The 21,665-nt window shown below is 48.2% G+C and overlaps 1 protein-coding gene and 1 pseudogene across 4 annotated transcripts in view; both read left to right on the top strand.

The window, feature by feature from the left end:
* The window catches only part of LOC147429127 (DEAD/DEAH box RNA helicase family protein), a 234,134-nt gene that overhangs the window by 162,508 nt on the left and 49,961 nt on the right, over window positions 1-21,665 (top strand). The gene's annotated exons all lie outside the window — the stretch shown is intronic.
* LOC147429128 (uncharacterized) lies at window positions 6,495-18,223 on the top strand (annotated as a pseudogene).

Raw genomic sequence — 21,665 nt, 5'->3', positions numbered from 1 at the left:
CTAAGTACCAAACAATGGACGAAGATGGTAGTCCCCATAGCAAAGGCCGGTCTAAAGAAGGGTGGACTGACCTATCTTATCGCGACATGCGCACAAAACGCCTTCCCAAGGAGAGGACTTGCATTGATAGGCAACTCGATCTGGTTTGAGCAGGGCGGGCTGAATATGGATGTAGCATCCTCTCTGATGGATGGAGCTATAGAAAGATGAGAGGTATCATTTTGGCACATTTTAGGCATGCAATTGATTCCGCTGAGACAGGAAAGACGACATTCGGAGCCTTCATCTATGAACATATCTGTCGAGCAATAATGAAGGTGTGATGTCATTTTTACTTTATGCTTTTGGGGGCTCTCCTGGAAAACATTTGAGTGTCCCGCCGCATGGTGTGTTCCAATCTAGTCCAGATTGAAAACACACCCACGAAGCACTGTTAGACTCGGTAAGTACCATCACTTCTATTAGTCAGCACCTAGTTAAACATTTAGGAATCCCCACAAGTACCAGCACTCCCATTTCTATATTGTTCGGTGATAACTAGGAAGTTTATCACACACAGTAGCCCATTGCACCTTTCATGTCTCAAGCAAAGAGTTCACTACCTCTTTCTATGTCTTGCCTCGGCAGGTATTTCCTTTGACTATTTGATGTGATTTGTTCATCAAACTCAGTCGCATCTACACTTTTTTTTTCCAAGAAAAAGATCTTTCTATCAGTCAATAAGACTGCCAAGCGGGCCACAAACTGCCCCAACAAGAGGGGGCTACATCAGCATGAGGTGAGACTCTTTCAATGAAAAAGTGAGATATGTACAATGACGGCTAAATCAGGAAACCACCACACCGATGGCCGGTAGTGCCATCTAAGAGCCCCATGGACCATGGTGTAGAAAGGCCCTGGACGCCAAAGCCGTAGGAATGCCTCGCGGCACTCTCGCATACGGTGGGAGCTGCCCTGCAGCCTCTCGAATTGACCTCGAAGTGTGTGGTTCAGCTCCAGCCATATATTTCGTACAATCTCCACTGGTGGGACGGGGCGGGCTTCGAAGATGCGGAAGCAACGGGCTCTCCATATGAACCAAAGAGTCAGGCTGCAGCTCTCTATCACTGATCCACTCCTGAGGCGTAAGGTTTGTGGTAGGCTAGAGTGTAGGCTAGCCCTCTTGTATCACAATCATCCTGCTAGCTGAGGCTAGCTCAGAACAGGGTGTTGGGCGCGTGAGGGTCGACCAAGAAGTAGCATCCCTAGTGTACAGCCTAGCTGACGACAAGGTTGGCATCGACTGTAGAATTCAAAGCCAAATGTGCTGCACCATGGAGCAGTCCCATAGATAATGTCTCTGTGACTCAAGTGTGGTGGTCACAAGCGGCACAACCAGCTAGGTGGCCACTATACTATATAGACCAACCAACTCCCAACTGCGGTATCTAGATGGGTGACTAGCCAATGGACTCTCCTCGGCTGTTTGCTTTCCCACAAGCGCTCCCAAACGTCTGTCAAGAACTCAACTGTGAGACCCTCCTACCAGTGACCTGTTGCAGCAGGGCGAGCCTCTCTCCGAGCAGCCAATATGTGACTCCCCAATCATGTTGTGTACTGGAAGAAGGGGATCCCGCCAAAACCACTCCCCAAGGGAAACACTCCCAAGCCCAAAGCTCCAATGTCCAGTCTCAAGATTTTCCGGGTCAGGATCAAGCACACAGATCCTCCCTTGATTCCCACAACTTGAATCTGTTGAAAACAACACTCTGCTACCTCTGGTGCCTCAGTGGTAACTCTGTGGAGGTGACCCTCTCCCTGAACTCTACGGATGCCCACTGATTACCACACTGTTTGGATTATACATAGATGAGGTAGCTAACTTTTTTATGCGCAGTGGTAGAGACTGTTGACTCAACAGGTATTATGGTCCCTATTATGCTGTATGTTGATGATATTATGTCAGTTTATGAGTCTACGGTAGGTCTACCGCAGCACATGCATGCATTAGATATTTTGTGTACACATAGAGACAACAAATTGAACCTTGGGAAGACCAAGGTCATGATCTTTCATACCTCAAGATAGGGCTACATTCACTCTTGCAAGAGGTCAGGTGGAGGTGGTCGCTTCATATGTATACCTTTGGGTCATGTTTTTTGTAGTTGCCACAGGATTCATTGCGGTATCAGCAGAGGGCCAGATTGACATGTGGATATACCGCTTTGGCTATGCTAGATAGATAGTGCCACCAAGCTCACTTCTAGGATCCCCGAACGACGCGGTGGCTTCTCGACACTCTAGTGACACCAACATTGATGTATGGAGACGCGGTATGGGAAACAAGCCTAGCAGCTCACTGATGGACATAGATAGAGCGACCATAGCATAGAAACAGGGGACAGGGGTACGTGGCCCATATCTGCAGGGACGAGGCAGGGGAAGTCGGGACGGGGACGGGGATGCCATGTTGGGACGGGGGGACGTCCCTCACAGGGGACGGGGACGGGGGCGGGACGCACGTCCCCGGTGACACAACCGGATGGGACGCGGGGAGGGGGCAGGTTGGCAGCGGCGGGAGATTCAAAATTTAAAATTCAAATTTCAAACGTCCATTTTGGGGGGAGGCCTTTCTATTTAAGAGCACTCAAGGCTCATACCCACCTCAAGGCAACTTCCCAAGTTCCCATTGCCCAAGCCTTGCAACTTTGCAAGAGCCAAGTTTCCCTCCTCCCCCCTTGAGTCTCTCTAAAGCGCGTCCCCTGTCGCGTTCCCCGTCCCCGGGACCCGCCACGTCCCCAAGACCCGTCCCCGTCCCCGTCCCCGTCCCCATGTGACTATGGACCATAGGAACTCATGATGGCACGTATGATACGTAGTTAACCATCTATTCCTCATGATATTGTCCTAACCGAGTTTGCTGCACCACCCATGATGGTGGAGGCCATATTTCAGAGCATGTGCCGGCTAGAGATTCAGAGAGATGCCACCTGACTGATTATCATACAGAGCTTTTGAGGCTTCCAGAGAGGCATGCCATAGAGGATCATGGTATGCCCAGGTCATACACCGGTTCTCACAGTAGAGACTAGAGATGGACTACCTCCAACCATTTGAGTATGATGACAAACACACCACACATCATCTCTCACATAGCAAGATTAATAGCGTCTTGAGGCAGGACCTTTGGCAGCTATACATATGAGCCACATGGATATGATCTAGGCAGCCCCTACCTCTGAAGATACTATACTACAAAGAGCACTTCATGAGCATTTTGAAGGATGGATTTATAGAGCGACCCAGATACATAGAGGGCTTTTTACCACATGGTCCTAGGGTGACAATTAGTACATTCTTTGAGAGTTCCACTCCATCTCTAGCCCCCACACTATAGGGAGTCACTACAAGAGGGCAGACACTCTAGGCCAGCAAGAGAGAGAGCACCTGGTTTTTGGACATCCCGTCTCTCCTAGTGAGAGATGACAGACTAGCTCCACCGAGAGGTTGCAAAGCGCTTGGCTCAAAATCAGATCTAGGCTTATTCTTCAGGGAGCTGCTGACACCCCCTCCTTTGATGTACACCATATTACACCTCATTTTGTGCTAATTTTTTCTATCTAATGCTTCTTTTAGTGCTAGGCTTCATTATGGCTGAGTCTGCCCTTGATCTCCGGAGTCATGACAGAAACTCAATGCATTGGACTTTGTTTTGATGTATGCTCATGTGTGTGCGTGTGGTGTGTGTTGTGTTTGGGAGCATATATTAGTACGTAGTTCTACACCCACTATTGGGCAATGATGACGTTAGTGGGGATGCCGTGGTATTTAGTCAATACTATGCATTATGGAGCTGATGGTTATATTGTCTTGTGGTTGACTAACATGGGTCTATACCTTGCACTTTCCTTTAAGGGTGAATCTGGGCTTACCATATTACACCCGCTATATAGTACGTGTTGGAGCTAGCTAGATCGTATATGATGCTTGTATACCCTATTCATAAAGTCGTGCATTCCTAGCACCTGGCACTAGAGCTCCATCCTCCATCCATCCATCCACCATGGTCTCTACCCGCAGTAGCATCTCCCCACTCCTTGTATATTGCAAATTGAGTTGTAGTATGAACTTATCAGTTGTCTATAACCTTTCAAACTTTTTTTATTTCAGATTTTACTTTTTTTTGGGATGACAGAGAATGTACCACCCATTAGAGACACTTTTTAGAAGAGAGCTAGAGAGAGGCAGTCCCAAAGATGGATTACAGATTTCTTTTCACTAGATATGGGACAGCCAGAGGAGCAGCCATCACTGCAGAGCTCGGCCCACACTCATTCGACCACTACCGGCACTGGAGCTACGAAGATCTAGACGGCCACGATTGAGTAGAGGGGCTACACAGCAGCGACGGAGACTACAGCAGAGGATTCGAGCCCTACTCTCTCGACATCCAGAGTGCAGATGAGGATGGATTCTAGTAGTAGTAGTATTTTTGTAGCCAGACAATTTGGTAACAGTTTGGTCTCATACGTCATTTTGGCCTTTTGAAGACATTAATATAACATTTCATTTCATTTCATTCTCTCTCTCTCAGTTCAGTTTTGTATCAGTTTTGTTTCATTTTTCATTTGTCTTTCCGATAGACGGATGACATACACACCATGTACATTTGATTTGTCTCATAGGCCGATTTCGGCCTGACATAGACGTTAAAAATCTTTCTTTCTTTCTTTCTTTCTTTTCTCTCTCTCTCTCTCTCTCTCTCTCTCTCTCTCTCTCTCTCTCTCTCTCCCATTACTGCATATTGTACGAAGAGATGATCATGCTAGATATATGTGGGTGAGACTGAGCCCTGACACAGGTCGATTCCTATATATTGCCATATGTTACTTTCCTCCCAGTACATTAATGTATGCCGCATCCAGAGGGCAGTTGCCTTTCTCTATCCTGGATGATGACATTTGGGAGTTTTCAAGGGATGGTGATATCATTCTCCTAGGGGACTTCAATGCCCGAACGGGCAACTCGCAGACAGTCTTCTACGACACCTCAGATGAGGTGCTTCGAGAGCTGGATACGGGTGAGTTGGGGCTTGACACATGCTCAGATGACAGAGAGCAAACGGAGTATGGGAGATACCTCATGGAAATGACGACCACACATGGATTAGCCATACTTAATGGCTTACAGCGATTTCCTGGAGCAGCCGGTTTCACATGCTTTCCACACAGACATGGGGCCAGTACAGTAGATTATGTTATGACACAACCGAGCTTTATCCCCTGCATTCAGGATTTCACAGTGGGAGCCAGGCCAGTGGGCATAGCAGTAGATCATGCTCTATTGACACTATCCGTTAAATTACAAATGGTTGTTTATACATATAGCAAGGCTATAAGTTGTTAATGAAAAGGTTTCATTGTTTATACCTAGAGGTGATTACTGTTTCACCTTCTATTATGGTTCAATTTCAGTATAGTACAACCCAGACACCAGGAGGCAGGCCACAAACCCGCTATACATTTACGCCAGAGACTGATTTCGTTTATACAGAGGAGATCTGGGACCGTCTATTGGAAGGCACAACTGGCAGAAATGGTACAGGCCTCTCAGTGGAGGAGTGCACCAATATACTGACTGAGACACTGCATGGGGCTGCATCAGTGGCATATCCACACACACAGCCGGGTAAGAGACGACATGCTGGGAGCATGCCCCAGAATAGTTGGTATGATGAGGAATGCAAAGAGATGAGGGCACAGCTTCAGAGGGATCTTCTGTTAGGAGTCATCACTTACAAGCAGTCTCGGATTGCTTTCCGACGCCTTGTGCGACGGAAGAAGCGAGCTTACCTAGCTCAGATGGAGTGAGACTTATATCAGATATTCTTGAGTAGGGACTCAGGAGAGGCATGGCGACTCTTCCATGAGCACTCTCCTCCCCCAGTGATTACTTCACCTGATGTGTGGGGCCAATATGCGACATCATTATATATGGTTCCGGGACAGGAACCCCTTGCAGACCCTACCAAGCCTTGCCCAACTACGAGCACTTTCTTTACGCCTGAGATGGTACGAAGGGCCATCGACAGGATGAGGACCGGGAAGGCATATGATCATGACGGTCTAGTAGCGGAGCACTTTATACATGCCAAGGATATGTTGATGGAGATTCTCGCAGTGTTGTTCAATCGTGCCATGTGTGAGGGATTACCTGAGAACTGGAGGTTGTCTAATATTGTGCCCATCTTCAAGGCTGGTGACCCTACAGAGCCTTGGAATTACCGCACTATTATGGTTGGACACACATTGGCACGATTGTATGCATCTATTCTGGAGCAACACTTGAGTAGGTGGGCAGAGGGCGTGGGTGTACGAGCAAAGGGTCAGGCCGGCTTCAGGAGGGGTTTCTCCACTCTTGATCATATTCTGACACTCAGGGCCATCATTGAGGAGTGCAGAGCACATGGGAGACGGATCTATTGTAGCTTTGTGGATTTTCGCAAAGCATTTGACATGGTACCAAGGGCTCGATTGATGCGGAGACTGCAAGAGATGGGGGTGCCCATAGAGGTAATTTGGGGGATAATGGCTTTGTACAAATCAGTGGTGGGACATGTACGCACTCCAGAGGGGGTATCTGATTTAGTTCACTCTACTATTGGAGTGAAACAAGGTTGCCCATTGTCTCCTACTCTATTCGGTATGTATGTGGATGAGGTGTCTGATTACATTGACAGAAAGGGTGACAGGGGTGCCCAGCTGGCAGGGACGTTGATCCCATTGTTGCTTTATGCTGATGATATTGTACTGATATCTGACTCACCAGAAGGTATGCAACGACATCTGGACGCACTACGCAGTTTTGCAGAGGATAGTGGCCTGGGTGTAAACCTAGGTAAAACAAAGGTTATGGTGTTTAACACCACACAGCAATGGGTCAGGAGATCAGTACCTACTTTCAAATATGGTCATGAGATTGTGGAGTATACAGATGCATACACTTACCTGGGGGTAGTCTTCACGGGGCCGAGATTTTCTTTGAGAAGAGCAGCAGAGACTAGACTAACTAGAGCCGGTGCGGCTCTGGGAGGAATGGAGAAGATGTGTTCACAAGTTCAGTTCCAGGAACCTAGGACAAAGTTATGGCTCTTTGATACTTTGGTGGCCTCTACTATGTTATATGGGGTGCAGGTTTGGGGACCTTCTATAGGCCAGGATGGGTGGAGGCGTATGGAGAAGCCCCTGGTATCTATGATCTCTCGGCTGATTAGAGCCAAGGTTTCTGTACCGCATGATATCATTCGAGCGGAATTAGCTGCCCCCCCTATGGAGATTGAGGCGCTCACAAGATCAGTCTCCTTTGTACACAGCCTATGGGATACTACCAGAGACAAATATGCCAGGGTGGCTCTAGAGTCCTGCAGACAATTAGCCTTTAATGGGGATACATCATGCTGGTATGCTCAGATGACATCATGGTTTCAGACACATGGTTTCACCATGGATAGGTTGCCTCGTTTTCAATACTCTCTTCAGGCACCCTTAAGGTCTCTGACACGGGTAGAGATTAATAGACTCATTCGTTAGGATTTGATCCAGTTGGACACGAGAAGGACATGGATAGAGGCGTTACAAGAGTTGGGCACAAAGATGGCTTTCTATAGAGAGCATCTTCTCCACCTCACGGGGGATGGGTTTGTGATTCGACCTAGCTATATGGACACGCATCTTTCGCATGGTTTGCGTTGTGCCATTGGCCAGATACGCACGTCCTCACATCAGCTCGAGATTGAGACTCGCAGATTCAGAGGGACACCGGCAGATAACAGAATATGCCGCTTATGCCATCTAGAGCCAGAGACAGAAGTACATTACATATGTCATTGCACAGTGTACTATGAGATACGAGGTCGTTTTCACTGTCTATTCAGAGAAGGTTTTGGGCCTCTATCTAGGGTCATGAGTTATGAGGATCAAAGATGTCTTGGGCTTTATCTACTTGAGTTACACAAGCATAGAGGAACCCTACTGAGGAGAGGTGAAGAGAGACATCGCGAGAGACAGATCACAGATTTCTTTACACTAGATATTGTACACCCAGAAGAACAGACAGAGGAGCAACCAACTACGGTGGAGAGGTCTACCCGCACTACTGGCATTCTCATAGACTGAGCATTGGAGCTAGGGAGATCTAGACGACCCCGAAGGAGGAGAGGAGCTACACAATTTCGAAGGAGGCTACGGCAAAGGATTCAAGCCATACTCTTTCGTCGTCCAGAGTGCAGATGAAGATGGATCTCTACTCCCCTCCCATATTGTCTTCACATTGTACTGCTTAGTTTAGGATCCCGCAGTATTTATATTTTGTTATCCTAGTTTAATTTATTTTGTTAATCTGACTTTGTATCAGATACAACGCATTGTAACTTTCTGGTCTCATAGGTCACTTTGGCCTTTTGAAGACGTTAATATAACATTTCATTTCATTTCATTTCTCTCTCTCTCTCTCTCTCTCTCTCTCTCTCTCTCTCTCTCTCTCTCTCTCTCTCTCAAAGAGGAGGAGAAATAGAATGTGGCAAAGACGTCTTCGTGGTTGGATGTGATCACGAAGACACAGAAGAAGGCGGATGAGGCCGAGAAATGGATAGAAGTCGCTAAGAAAGGGAAAGGGAAAGAAACCACATCTGTCCCCACTCCTACAATCATCAACAGGACTCTAGAAGAAGAGTAGCGAAGGAAAACTAGAGCTTTGCATATACGAGTAACCGGTCTAAAAGACCGAGATGATGTAGCGAAGGAAGTCGAAGAACTCCTCTGCATGATGGGGAGTGAGGCTACTCATACAAAGGCATGGAGGGTGGGGAAGAAGACGTAAGGAAATGGGGAGACTTCCAAGGAGAGAGCTTTAATCATGCGTTTCCCATCCATGGAGGCAAAGAAGGACTTCTTGAAGAGGCATCCTACACTTAAGAAAACGGGTAAATTCCTTGGAGATGACCTCACTCTCACACAACTTGCACATATGAGAGAGGTAATGCCAGAGATTCAAGCAGCGAGAGAGAAGGGAAAGACGGCCTTCTACAGAGATGGTCGGGTGGTGATTGTAGAGCGGCGCTCCACATGACGGTGCGAGACCTATGGGACCACACTCAAAATTGCCACTTGGAATTGTCATGGATCTATGCGTCTTGATGTGGGTGCGTTTGAAGATAGTTTTATGGGAAGAGACATCGTCTTCTACTCTGAGACACATCAGGCCCCTGGGCAGTCTATGCCTCACATTAGTGGATATAGATGGGAGACAGCCTGTAGACAAGAGACAGGATCAGAGCATAGAGGGCGGGGCTCAGAAGGAGTGGCAGTGTTATTCAGGGAGGAGTTGCAACCATTGATACATATAGCTCGCAGAGATGAGCAAGCTAGGTACATGTGGGTGAGATTGAGAGCAGAGACAGGCAGATATCTTTACATTGCTATTTGCTGCTTTCCCCTGAACACGTCAGTTTATGCACCACCCAGAGGACAATCCCCCTTCTCTATTTTGGATGATGACATTTGGGAGTTCTCTAGAGATGGTGATATCATCATTCTAGGGGACTTCAATGCTAGGACTGCCGATCACGAGACAGTATTTTATGATACTTCAGAGGAGATGCTGAGAGAGCTAGATGTTGCAGAGACGGGCCTATCCAGGCTATCACAGGATGGGGAACACACTGAGTATGGACGACACTTGATAGACATGGGGATTGCACACGGATTGGCCATCTTGAATGGCCTGTAGAGATTTCCCGCTGCGGGGGGTTTTACATGCTTTCCACACAAACATGGAGCCAGCACAGTGGATTATATCATGGCACAGCCGAGCCTCATCTCTCATATCAAGGATCTCACGGTTGGACCCAGACCTGTGGGTGTGGCAGTAGATCATGCTCTTGTGTCGTTTATCATCTCTTTTCAGTTTAGTATAGCACACAGGCCACGAGCAGTAGCCCCTACTCGCTACACCTTCACGCGGGAGACGGACTCTGTATACATAGATGGGATCTACAGACGCCTGTGCGCAGAGGAGCCAGGGCGACCTCTGGAGGAGCTTACTACTATACTGACACAGACACTACATGGTGCAGCAGCAGAGGCATACCCACATACCCAGCCTGAGCAGAGACGCCGTTCGGGGAGCATGCCCCAGAACAGCTAGTATGATAAGGAATGCCGGGACACTAGAGCCAGACTTTAGAGGGAGGTACTTTTGGGGGACATCACTCACAGACAGTCACATATTGACTGCCGACGCCTAGTGCGGCGGAAGAAGAGGGCATTTTTGGCTCGCCTAGAGCAGGATCCATACCAGCTATTCTTGAGTCAGGACTCGCGTGAGGCATGGCGGCTCTTTCATGAGCACTCCCCCCCCCTGCCATTACTTCCACAGAGGCCTGGGGCCAATACGCATCATCTCTATACACAGTTCCTGAGCAGCCCTCCCTTCCCGACCCCCCCGATCCATGCCCACACACATGTGCTTTTTTCACCGCTGAGATGGTGAGGAAGGCCATTGACAGGATGAGGACTGGGAGAGCTTATGATCATGATGGCTTAGTGGCTGAGCATTTCACGCATGCCAGAGATCTACTAGCACAGCTTCTAGCAGTTATGTTTAACCGTGCCATGTGTGAGGGCTTGCCTGATACCTGGAGCCTATCTACTATTGTACCTATCTTCAAGTCGGGAGACCCTATGGAGCCTGGGAATTATCGCACCATCATGATTGGACACACATTGGCACTGTTGTACGCATCTATTCTTGAGCAGCAGTTGAGTAGATGGGCAGAGAGGGAGGGGATACGCGCAGCCGGGCAGGCAGGGTTCAGGAGGGGTTTTTCTACTCTTGACCATATCTTGACACTCAGAGCCATCATTGAGGAGGGCAGATCACATGGGAGACGGATCTATTGTAGCTTTGTGGATTTCCGCAAAGCATTTGACACAGTACCCAGAGCTAGATTTATGCACAAATTACAGCAGATGGGAGTACCCACAGAGCTCATTTGGGGGGTCATGGCATTATACAGATCAATAGTGGGGCATGTACGCACCTCAGAGGGTCTATCCACACCGGTTCACTACACTATTGGGAAAGCAAGGTTGCCCGCACTCTCCTACTCTATTTGGTATGTATGTGGATGACGTTTCTGACTACATTGAGAGAGATGGTGATAGAGGTGCACAGCTGGCAGGGACATGGATTCCACTATTGTTATATGCTGATGATATTGTGTTGATCTCCGACTCTCCGGAGGGGATGCAATGTCACTTGGATGCTTTGCATAGGTCTGCCCAGAAAAGTGGTTTGTCCGTCAACCTTGGTAAAACCAAGGTCATGGTATTTAATACCACCCCACAGTGGATCAGGAGGTCAGCGCCCGCATTCACATACGGCCAGGAGACAGTGGAGTGGTTTTTAGTCGGCCAGCATTTTCACTGAGGAGGGCAGCAGAGACTAGATTGACCAGAGCCCAGGCAGCACTGGGTAGATTGGAAAGGATGTGTTCACAGGTTCAGTTTCAAGAGCCTCAGACGAAGCTCTGGCTCTTTGACACTTTGGTGGCTTATGCATTGCTTTATGGAGCTGAGATTTGGGGACCTTTATTGGATCATCACGGGAGGACTGGTCGCACTGATGGATGGGGGGACATGGAGAAGCCTCTGGTCTCTATGATCTCGCGGCTCATTAGAGCCAAGGCTTCAGTACCACGTGCCATTGTCCGAGCAGAGCTAGCTGCCCCCCCACTAGTGGTTGAGACGCTCACCAGATCTGTCTCCTTATACACCGCGTGTGGGAACTTCCCGGAGACAGATATGCCCGCCTTGCACTTGAGTCCTCTCGACAGTTAGCCATGCAGGGAGATACAGCATGTTGGTATGGGGAGATGACATCATGGTTTCAGGCACATGGGTTCAGCATAGACAGTTTGCCTCCTTTCCAGTACTTACTGGATGCACCCTCTCTGACTCTTACACAGTCCGAGATCACCACGCTCATCCGCCAGGACCTGACTCAGCTAGACACGAGGAGGACATGGATACAGCCAGCACAGGAGCTGAGCACGAAGATGGCTTTCTATAGAGAGCATCTTCTCCAGCTTACGGAGGACGGTTTTGTGACGAGGCCCAAGTACATGGACACCCACTTGTCTCATGGGGTCCGATGTGCTATTGGCCAGACATGCCCCCTATGTGACATAGAGCCTGAGACAGAGTTGCACTACACATGCCACTGCCCCCGTCTATTACTAGATACGAGGCCGCTTCCACTGCTTGTTCAGAGAGGGCTTTGGACCACTCTCCAGAGTCATGCGGTACGAGGATCAGAGATGCTTGGGTTTGTTTTTGCTCGAGTTGCATAGACACAGAGAGAGCCTGATGAGAGGAGAGGCTAGCCAGCATCAGAGACAGATCACATACTTCTTTAGAGCAGACACTGGACACCCGGAGGAGTTACTACCACAGCAGAGCTCGCCGCCTCACGCCAGAGGCACACTGATCGATTGGGCGACCGAGCTGGGGAGATCCAGACGCCCGCCACTACGGAGGACTACACAGCACCGACGGAGGCTGCATCAGAGGATTCGGATCAGTTAAGCTCGACATGCACGACGCCCGGTCAGACTACTGACCATGGAGGAGATTGATGAGATCCGCGAGCGACCGATGCTGGATCTCTTGTGATCTCTTGTGATTTTAGCTATCCCAGCTAGCTGATTAGTTCACACCTTGGAGTTTAGGATTCCATAGTAGTCATTTTGTCATATTGTCATTGTCATTTTCATTTCATTTTGTTACTTTTGTTACTCCGACTTTGTATCAGATCCACCACATTGTAACTTTTAGGTCTCATAGGTCACTTTGGCCTTTTGAAGACGTTAATATAACATTTCATTTCATTTCTATCTCACGTAGCGTGCACCCCCCCTCACGCTGCGCATACACTCCCCCCCGCCTGTTGTTGTGATTCACGCACACAATCCCCTCACGCTGCGCATCCTCCCTCTCCGCCTGCTGCTGTGACAGCGCGCACAAATTCCCCCCGCCCACCTGCTGCTGTGACAGCGCGCACAAATTCCCCCACCCCCCGCCCACCTGCTGCTGTGACAGCGCGCCCGCAGATAAATACATCCCCCCCCCCTTCCTTTTTTTCAGCCTGCAGGTACATACACCCGGAAAAATTCAAAATCCAAGAGGAATTCCCACAGGAATTTTCAGTCTCGGCTACACCTCCTGGTCCTCTAGTCCCATGCGCAGTTCTGGTGCATGTCCTGCAAGCTCTCTCCCATCTGTATCCTGATATATGCGGCATCACCTGTCCTGGAGCCTGATGATTCTCTGAGTAGAAAACAATGTCTCTGTCTGTGAAGCTGTCCACAAAGGCCCCCACATCAAGTCTATACGAAACCATTACAGTTCCAAACCGCCATCGTGAGAGTGGTCCCAGAGGTCTCGCACCGTCATGTAGAGCGGTACTCTGTAATCACTACTCGTCCATTTCTGTAGAAAGCTAACTTTCCCTTCTCCGTTGCTGCTATAATCTCTCGCATGACCTCTCTCATATGTGCAAGCTGTGAGAGATACCTGTGAGAGATCCTAAAAAGATACCTGTTTTCTTGAGGGTTGGCCTCTTCTTTAAAAGTCTTTCTTTTTATCCATGGAGGGAAAGCGCAAAATGAGAGCCCGTTCTTTTGAACTCTCCCCATTACCTTCACTCTTCTTGCCCACTCTCCAAGCTTGTGTGTGCGAGGGTTTCTCCACCCCCATCATGGACATGAGGCTCTTCACCTCTTGGTCCACCTTATCTGAATCTTTTAGGCCGGTCACTCTCATGTGTAGAGCACGTACCCTTCTTCGTTGTTCCTCTTCTAGTGTTTTGTTGATGATGTCGGGTGTAGTCGGAATTTCCTTGCCCTTTCCCTTCTTGAGAACTTCAATCCATTTTTCAGCCTCATCCATTTTCTTTTGCGTTTTGGACAGAACCTCCACCCACGAGGTCTTCATTTCTCCTTCCTCCTTTATTTCTTTGACTTGTGCTCGTATACTATTCTGCTCGTCAATCATTGATGGCTGAATTTCTCCATCTTCAAGGCATCTTCCCTCTTTGGTTTCGTCGAGTTCCTTCCGAAGGGTTGAGATGCTACTTTTTAAAGCTTGAATTTCATCCCGGAACTCCTTGCGTTCTAGTTCCCTCGCCTGTTCCTCCCTCTTTTTCCATTCAAGAATTAAATTCTTCTCTTTCTTCCACTCATCCATGTGGGCTTTGCATTCTTTCAACTCCTTTTCAATGGCTGTCATCCTCTTGCTTGTGACCATGTAGTGCGCCGCCATCTGTCTTGCCTTATTTGTTTCACTTTCTAAGAGAGAGGAGAGAGCAACATGGGGCAGCGACAGAGGCATACCCACACTCAGCCGGGGCAGAGACGTCGTTCTAGGCACATGCCTCAAAACAGCTGGGATGATGAGGAGTGTCGACAGAGGAGAGCTCAGATACAGCGGGAGCTTACATTGGGAGTGATCACCTATAGACAGTCTCGCATTGCTACACGACGACTAGTGCGACGGAAGAAGCGAGCTTTCTTGGTCCAGATGGAGCAAGATTTATATCAGCTCTTCCTTAGTAGAGATTCAGGAGAGGCTTGGCGTCTATTCCATGAGAAGTCTCCCCCACCAGTGATTACTTCTACAGAGATATGGGGGCAGTATGCAGCATCTTTATACACTGTACCTGGACAACCATCACTACCAGATCCACCACAACCATGTCCGGCTACGAGCACCTTCTTTACCACTGAGATGGTAAAGGAGGCCATTGACAGGATGAAGACCAGACGGGCATAGGATCATGAGGGTTTGGTAGCAAAGCACATTATACATGCTGGGGATTTGTTGGTAGAGATGCTTGCACGGCTATTCAACCGTTTCATGTGTCAGGGCTTCCCTGAGTCTTGGAGATTATCTACTATTGTACCTATCTTCAAGACAGGAGACCCCACAGTGCCGGGGAATTACCGTACTATCATGGTAGGACACACATTGGCACGGTTATATGCATCCATCCTCGAGCATAGGCTGAGCAGTTGGGCAGAGATTATGGGCATACGGGCACTTGGGCAGGTTGGTTCCAGAAGGGGTTTCTCCACACTAGATCATGTCTTTACACTCAGAGCTATCATTGAGGAGGGTCGAGCCAATGGTAGACGGATATACTGCAGCTTTGTGGATTTCCGCAAAGCTTTTGACACAGTACCGAGGGCCAGATTGATGCACCGACTTATGGAATTGGGGGTACCCACAGAGCTGATGTGGGGGATTATGGCATTGTACAGTTCAATGATGGGTCATGTACGCACATCAGAGGGGATATCTGACATAGTTCACTCCACTATCGGAGTGAAACAGGGATGCCCACTGTCCTCTACTTTATTTGGTATGTATGTTGATGGGGTTTCTGATTATATTGACAGAGGGGGAGATAGAGGTGCTCAGCATGCAGGGACATGGATCCCTCTTTTATTGTATGCTGACGATATCGTGTTGATATCAGACTCGCCAGAGGGTATGCAGAGACATTTGGACGCATTGCATAGTTTTGCAGAGGATAGTGGATTGTCTGTCAACCTTGGTAAAACCAAGGTCATGGTATTTAATACCACGCCACAGTGGGTTAGGAGATCAGCACCTACTTTCACATATGGGCAGGACAGTATGGAGTACACTGATGCATACACATATCTTCGGGTGGTCTTCAGTGGACCGAGGTTCACACTGAAGGTGGCAGCAGACACTAGATTGACTTGTGCCTATGCAGCCCTAGGTGGTTTAGAGAGGATTTGTTCGCAGGTTCAGTTCCAGGAACCTCGAACAAAGCTCTGGCTTTTAGATACTTTGGTCGCTTTAGTTATGCACTACGGGGTTCAGGTTTGGGGACGGTCTATTGACAGTGCTAGATGGAGTAATATGGAGAGACCCCTGATATCTATGATTTCTAGGCTGATTAGAGCCAAGGCCTCAGTCCCACATGACATCATACGAGCGGAGCTGGCTGCCCCACCTATGGAGGTTGAGGCACTCACCAGATCAGTATCATTTGTACACAGCTTATGGGACACCACCAGGGAAAGGTATGCCAGGCTTGCTCTTGAGTCATCCAGACAGCTGGTATTACAGGGAGATACATCATGTTGGTATGCACAGATGAGCTCATAGTTTCAGAGGCATGGTTTCAGCATGGACAGGCTGCCCCCTTTCCAGTATTCTCTTGATGCACCATCCTTGGCTCTTACACGGATGGAGACTACTAGGCTCATTCGACAGGATCTTATCCAGCTTGATAGCAAGAGGACATGGATAGAGCCATCACGGGAGTTGGGTACGAAGAGGGTTTTCTATAGAGAGCATCTTCTTCAACTCACGACATACGGATTTGTCACACGGCCCAATTACATGGACACACATCTATCTCATGGGTTACGATGTGCTATAGGCCAGATTCGCACATCTTCACACCAGCTTGGGATTGAGACAGGTAGATTCAGAGGCATACCAGCAGACAGTAGGATATGTCAGTTCTGCCATGCAGAGCCAGAGATAGAGTTTCACTACATATGTCGCTGCACAGTCTACTATGAGATACGGGGACGCTTTCATTGTCTATTGAGAGATGGTTTTGACTCATTAGATAGAGTCATGAGATATCAGGATCAAAGATGTCTCGGATTATTCCTACTTGAGATTCAGAGACATAGAGACGCTCTATTGAATGGGCAAAGACAGAGACAGTCCCAGAGACGCATCTCAGATTTCTTCAGTCTGAGAACCACAGAGGCAGAGGGGACACCACCACCACAGAGCTCGGTTCCCACCCATACACACACCAGCGGTACTCTCATTGATCGAGCTATAGAGTTAGGGAGATCGAGACGACCGCGAATGTGGAGGGGAGCCACGCAGCACCGGCGGAGATTGCGGCAGAGGATCCACAGGATTCTAGCACGACACCCAGAGTGTCGATCAGGGTAGGCTTCGTGCTACTGCTATATTGTATCATGGTGACACTTATCCCCACTTTGTACCCTTATGGCATGATACCATCGCTCAGCCTTCCAGCCACCCATAGGAGTCGGTAGCACTCCTATCAGTTCTTTGTTTGTAGTTTTCTTTGTATGTACCCAGACTTGGTACTAGACTCATCATTGTAATCAGTTGGTCTCATAGGTCATTTTGGCCTTTTGTAGACGTTAATATATCATTTCATTTCATTTCTCTCTCTCTCTCTCTCTCTCTCTCTCTCTCTCTCTCTCTCTCTCTCTCTCTCTCTCTCTCTCTCTCTCTCTACTGAGGTAGCGCGCAGGTAGCAAACAACACCCGTAGGCAACTCTATAGTTGTCGCCAGTAGGAGGTACAAAGGGTGAGCACACTGATAATGTAGAGCAGTCAGGGCGCCACACGTTAGGGCAGGCACAATGCACAGCTAACACAAAACAACGTGGCATACAAGTACAACATAGACGTCGCGTGCAAATACAATAGGGTTTGTGCGTAGGCTTCATTACTGTCTCGTCTACAGACAGTGAGTGATGGGGCTTGGACTGTAGACCAACACACAATCAACGCATACAGCCACTGTACAGTTTCAACGGGAGGGTGTGTGAACACTCTCTCTCGAAGACGAGGTCTTTTGTACAGCTAGGAAAAGGAAGTGAATCAAACAAGCAAGAAAGATGGTGGCCATTGAAAGAGAGTTGAAAGAATGCAAACCTCACATGGAAGAGTGGAAGAAAGAGAAGAGCTCACTTCTTGAATGGAAAAAGAGGGAGGAAAAGGCGAGGGAACTAGAACGCAAAGAGTTCCGGGCTGAAATTCAAGCTCTAAAAGGTAACATTTCAGACCTTCGGAGGGAACTTGCCGAAACTAAAGAGAGACGACGCCTTGAAGATGGAGAAATTCAGCCATCAATGATAGATGAGCTGAATATTATACGAGAGCAAGTTAAAGAGATAAAGGAGGAAGGAGAAAAGAAGACCTCATGGGTGGAGGCTCTCTCCAAAACGCAAAAGAAGGTGGAAGAGGCTGTCAAGAAGGGGAAGGGCAAGGACATTCCGGCTACACCCAACACCGACATCATCAACAAGACACTTGAAGAGGAACAACGAAGAAGGGTACGCGCTCTACACGTGAGAGTGACCGGCCTATAAGATTCAAATAAGGTGGACCAAGAGGTGAAGAGCCCCATGTCAATGATGGGGATGGAGAAGCCCTCGCGCACACAAGCTTGGAGAGTTGGCAAGAAGAATGAAGGTAATGGGGAGAGTTCAAAAGAACGGGTTCTCATTTTGCGCTTTCCCTCCATGGAAGAAAAGAAAGACTTTTTAAATAAGAGGCCAACCCTCAAGAAAACAAGTATCTTTTTAGGAGATGACCTTACCCTCTCACAACGTGCACATATGAGAGAGGTCATGCCGGAGATTATAGCAACAAGGGAGAAGGGAAAGTTAGCCTTTTACAGAGATGGGCGAGTAGTGATTACAGAGCGCCGCTCTACACGACGGTGCAAGACCTATGGGACCACTCTTAGGATGGCGGTTTGGAACTATAATGGTTCATATAGACTTGATGTGGGGGCCTTTGAGGACAGCTTCAGAGACAGAGACATTGTTTTCTACTCAGAGATTCATCAGGCTCCAGGACAGTTGATGCCGCATTTATCAGGATACAGATGGGAGACAGCTTGTCGGACATGCACCAGATTTGAGCATGGGACTAGAGGATCAGGAGGTGTAGCAGTTCTATTCAGAGAGGAGCTCCAACCACTACTGCAAATAGTTCGGAGAGATGATCAGGCCAGATACATGTGGGTGAGGCTGAGGGCAGAGACTGGACGTTTCTTGTACATCGGCGTATGCTTTTTTCCTCCCAGCACTTTAGTATATGATTCACCGAGAGAACAGTCTCCTTACTCTGTACTTGATGATATTTTTGGGAGTTCTCCTGGGATAGAGACATCATACTATTGGGGATTTCAATGCCCGTACAGGCAGTTCAGAGACGGTTTTCTATGACATCTCAGAGGAGATGCTCAGAGAGCTTGAGCCAGAGGAGATGGGGCTTGAGCAATGGTCACACGACAGAGAGTATACAGAGTATGGGAGATACCTCAGGGAGATGACGACTACTCACAGTTTAGCCATACTGAATGGCTTACCGACCTTCCCATCATCTACAGGTTTTACTTGTTTTCCACATACATGGGGCCAGTACTGTAGACTATGTTTTGACACACCCGAGCTTTATCTCTCACATTCAGGATTTTACAGTGGGGCACAAGCCTGTTGGGATAGCAGTAGATCATGCACTTATGACATTATCAGTCTCCTTTGAGTACAATACATCTCAGGCCTCAATGGGTGGTAGACATCCACGCTATACTTTTACACTAAAGACTGACTCAGTCTATGCACAGGAGATACGTAGACTTTTATGCGCATCAGAGCCAGTATACACAGTATACACAGGCATACCCACACACTCAGCCGGGGCAGAGACGTCGTTCTAGGCACATGCCTCAAAACAGCTGGGATGATGAGGAGTGTCGACAGAGGAGAACTCAGATACAGCGGGAGCTTACATTGGGAGTGATCACCTATAGACAGTCTCGCATTGCTACACGACCACTAGTGCGACGGAAGAAGCGAGCTTTCTTGGTCCAGATGGAGCAAGATTTATATCAGCTCTTCCTTAGTAGAGATTCAGGAGAGGCTTGGCGTCTATTCCATGAGAAGTCTCCCCCACCAGTGATTACTTCTACAGAGATATGGGGACAGTATGCAGCATCTTTATACACTGTACCTGGACAACCACCACTACCAGATCCACCACAGCCATGTCCGGCTACGAGCACCTTCTTTACCACTGAGATGGTAAAGGAGGCCATTGACAGGATGAAGACCAGATGGGCACAGGATCATGAGGGTTTGGTAGCAGAGCACAATATACATGCTGGGGACTTGTTGGCAGAGATGCTTGCACGGTTGTTCAACCGTGTCATGTGGATTGTCTACTATTGTACCTATCTTCAAGACAACAGACCCCACAGTGCCAGAGAATTACCGTACTATCATGGTAGGACACACATTGCACGGTTGTATGCATCCATCCTTGAGCATAGGCTGAGCAGTTGGGCAGAGACTATGAGCATACGTGTACTTGGACAGGCTGGTTTCAGGAGGGGTTTTTCCACATTGGATCATGTCTTTACACTCAGAGCTATCATTGAGGAGGGTCGGGCACATGGTAGATGGATATATTGCAGCTTCGCGGACTTCCGCAAAGCTTTTGACACAGTACCGAGGGCCTGATTGATGCGCCGACTTATGGAATTGGGGGTACCCACAGAGCTGATGTGGGGGATTATGGCATTGTACAGTTCAGTGATGGGTCATGTACGAGGGGATATCTGACATAGTTCACTTCACTATCGGAGTGAAACAGGGATGCCCATTGTCCTCTACTTTATTTGGTATGTATGTTGATGAGGTCTTTGATTATATTGACAGAGGAGAAGATAGAGGTGCTCATCTTGCAGGGACATGGATCCCTCTTTTATTGTATGCTGACGATATATTGTTGATATCAGACTCACCAGAGGGTATGCAGAGACATTTGGCCGCATTGCATAGTTTTGCAGGGGATAGTGGATTGTCTGTCAACCTTGGTAAAACCAAGGTCATGGTATTTAATACCACGCTATAGTGGGTCAGGAGATCAACACCTACATTCACATCTGGTCAGGACGATATGGAGTACACTGATGCATACACATATCTTGGGGTGGTCTTTAGTGGACCGAGATTCACACTGAAAGTGGCAGCAAACACTAGATTGACTCGTGCCTATGCAACCCTAGGCGGTTTAGAGAGGATTTGTTCGCAGGTTCAGTTCCAGGAACCTCGAACAAAGCTCTCGCTCTTCGACACTTCAGTCGCCTTAGTTATGCACTATGGGGTTGAGGTTTGGGGACCATCTGTTGACATTGCTGGATGGAGTAATATGGAGAGGCCCTTGGTATCTATGATTTCTAGGCTGATTAGAGCCAAGTACTCAGTTCCACATGACATCATACGAGCGGAGTTGACTGCCCCACCTATGAAGATTGAGGCACTTACCAGATCAGTATCATTTGTACACAGCTTATGGGACACCACCAGGGACAGATACGCTAGGCTTACTCTTGAGTCATCCAGACAGCTGGCGTTACAGGGAGATACATCATGTTGGTATGCACAGATGAGCTCATGGTTTCAGAGGCATGGTTTCAGCATGGACAGGCTGCTCCCCTTCTTTGGCTCTTACACGGATGGAGATTACTAGACTCATTCGGCAAGATCTTATCCAGCTTGATACCAGGAGGACATGGATAGAGCCATCACGGGGGTACGAAGAGGGCTTTCTATAGAGAGCATCTTCTCCAACTCACGACAGACGGATTTGTCACACGGCCCAGCTACATGGACACACATCTATCTCATGGGTTACGATATGCCATAGGCCAGATACGCACATCTTCACACCAGCTTGAGATTGAGACAAGTAGATTCTGAGGCATACCAGCAGACAGTAGGATATGTGAGTTATGCCATG

Source organism: Adiantum capillus-veneris, chromosome 22, assembly GCF_014529385.1.
Source record: "Adiantum capillus-veneris isolate H3 chromosome 22, ASM1452938v2, whole genome shotgun sequence".
Lineage (NCBI taxonomy): Eukaryota > Viridiplantae > Streptophyta > Polypodiopsida > Polypodiales > Pteridaceae > Adiantum > Adiantum capillus-veneris.
Note: the sequence above shows the minus strand (reverse complement) of the source record. Positions and strands in the feature narration are given on the sequence as shown.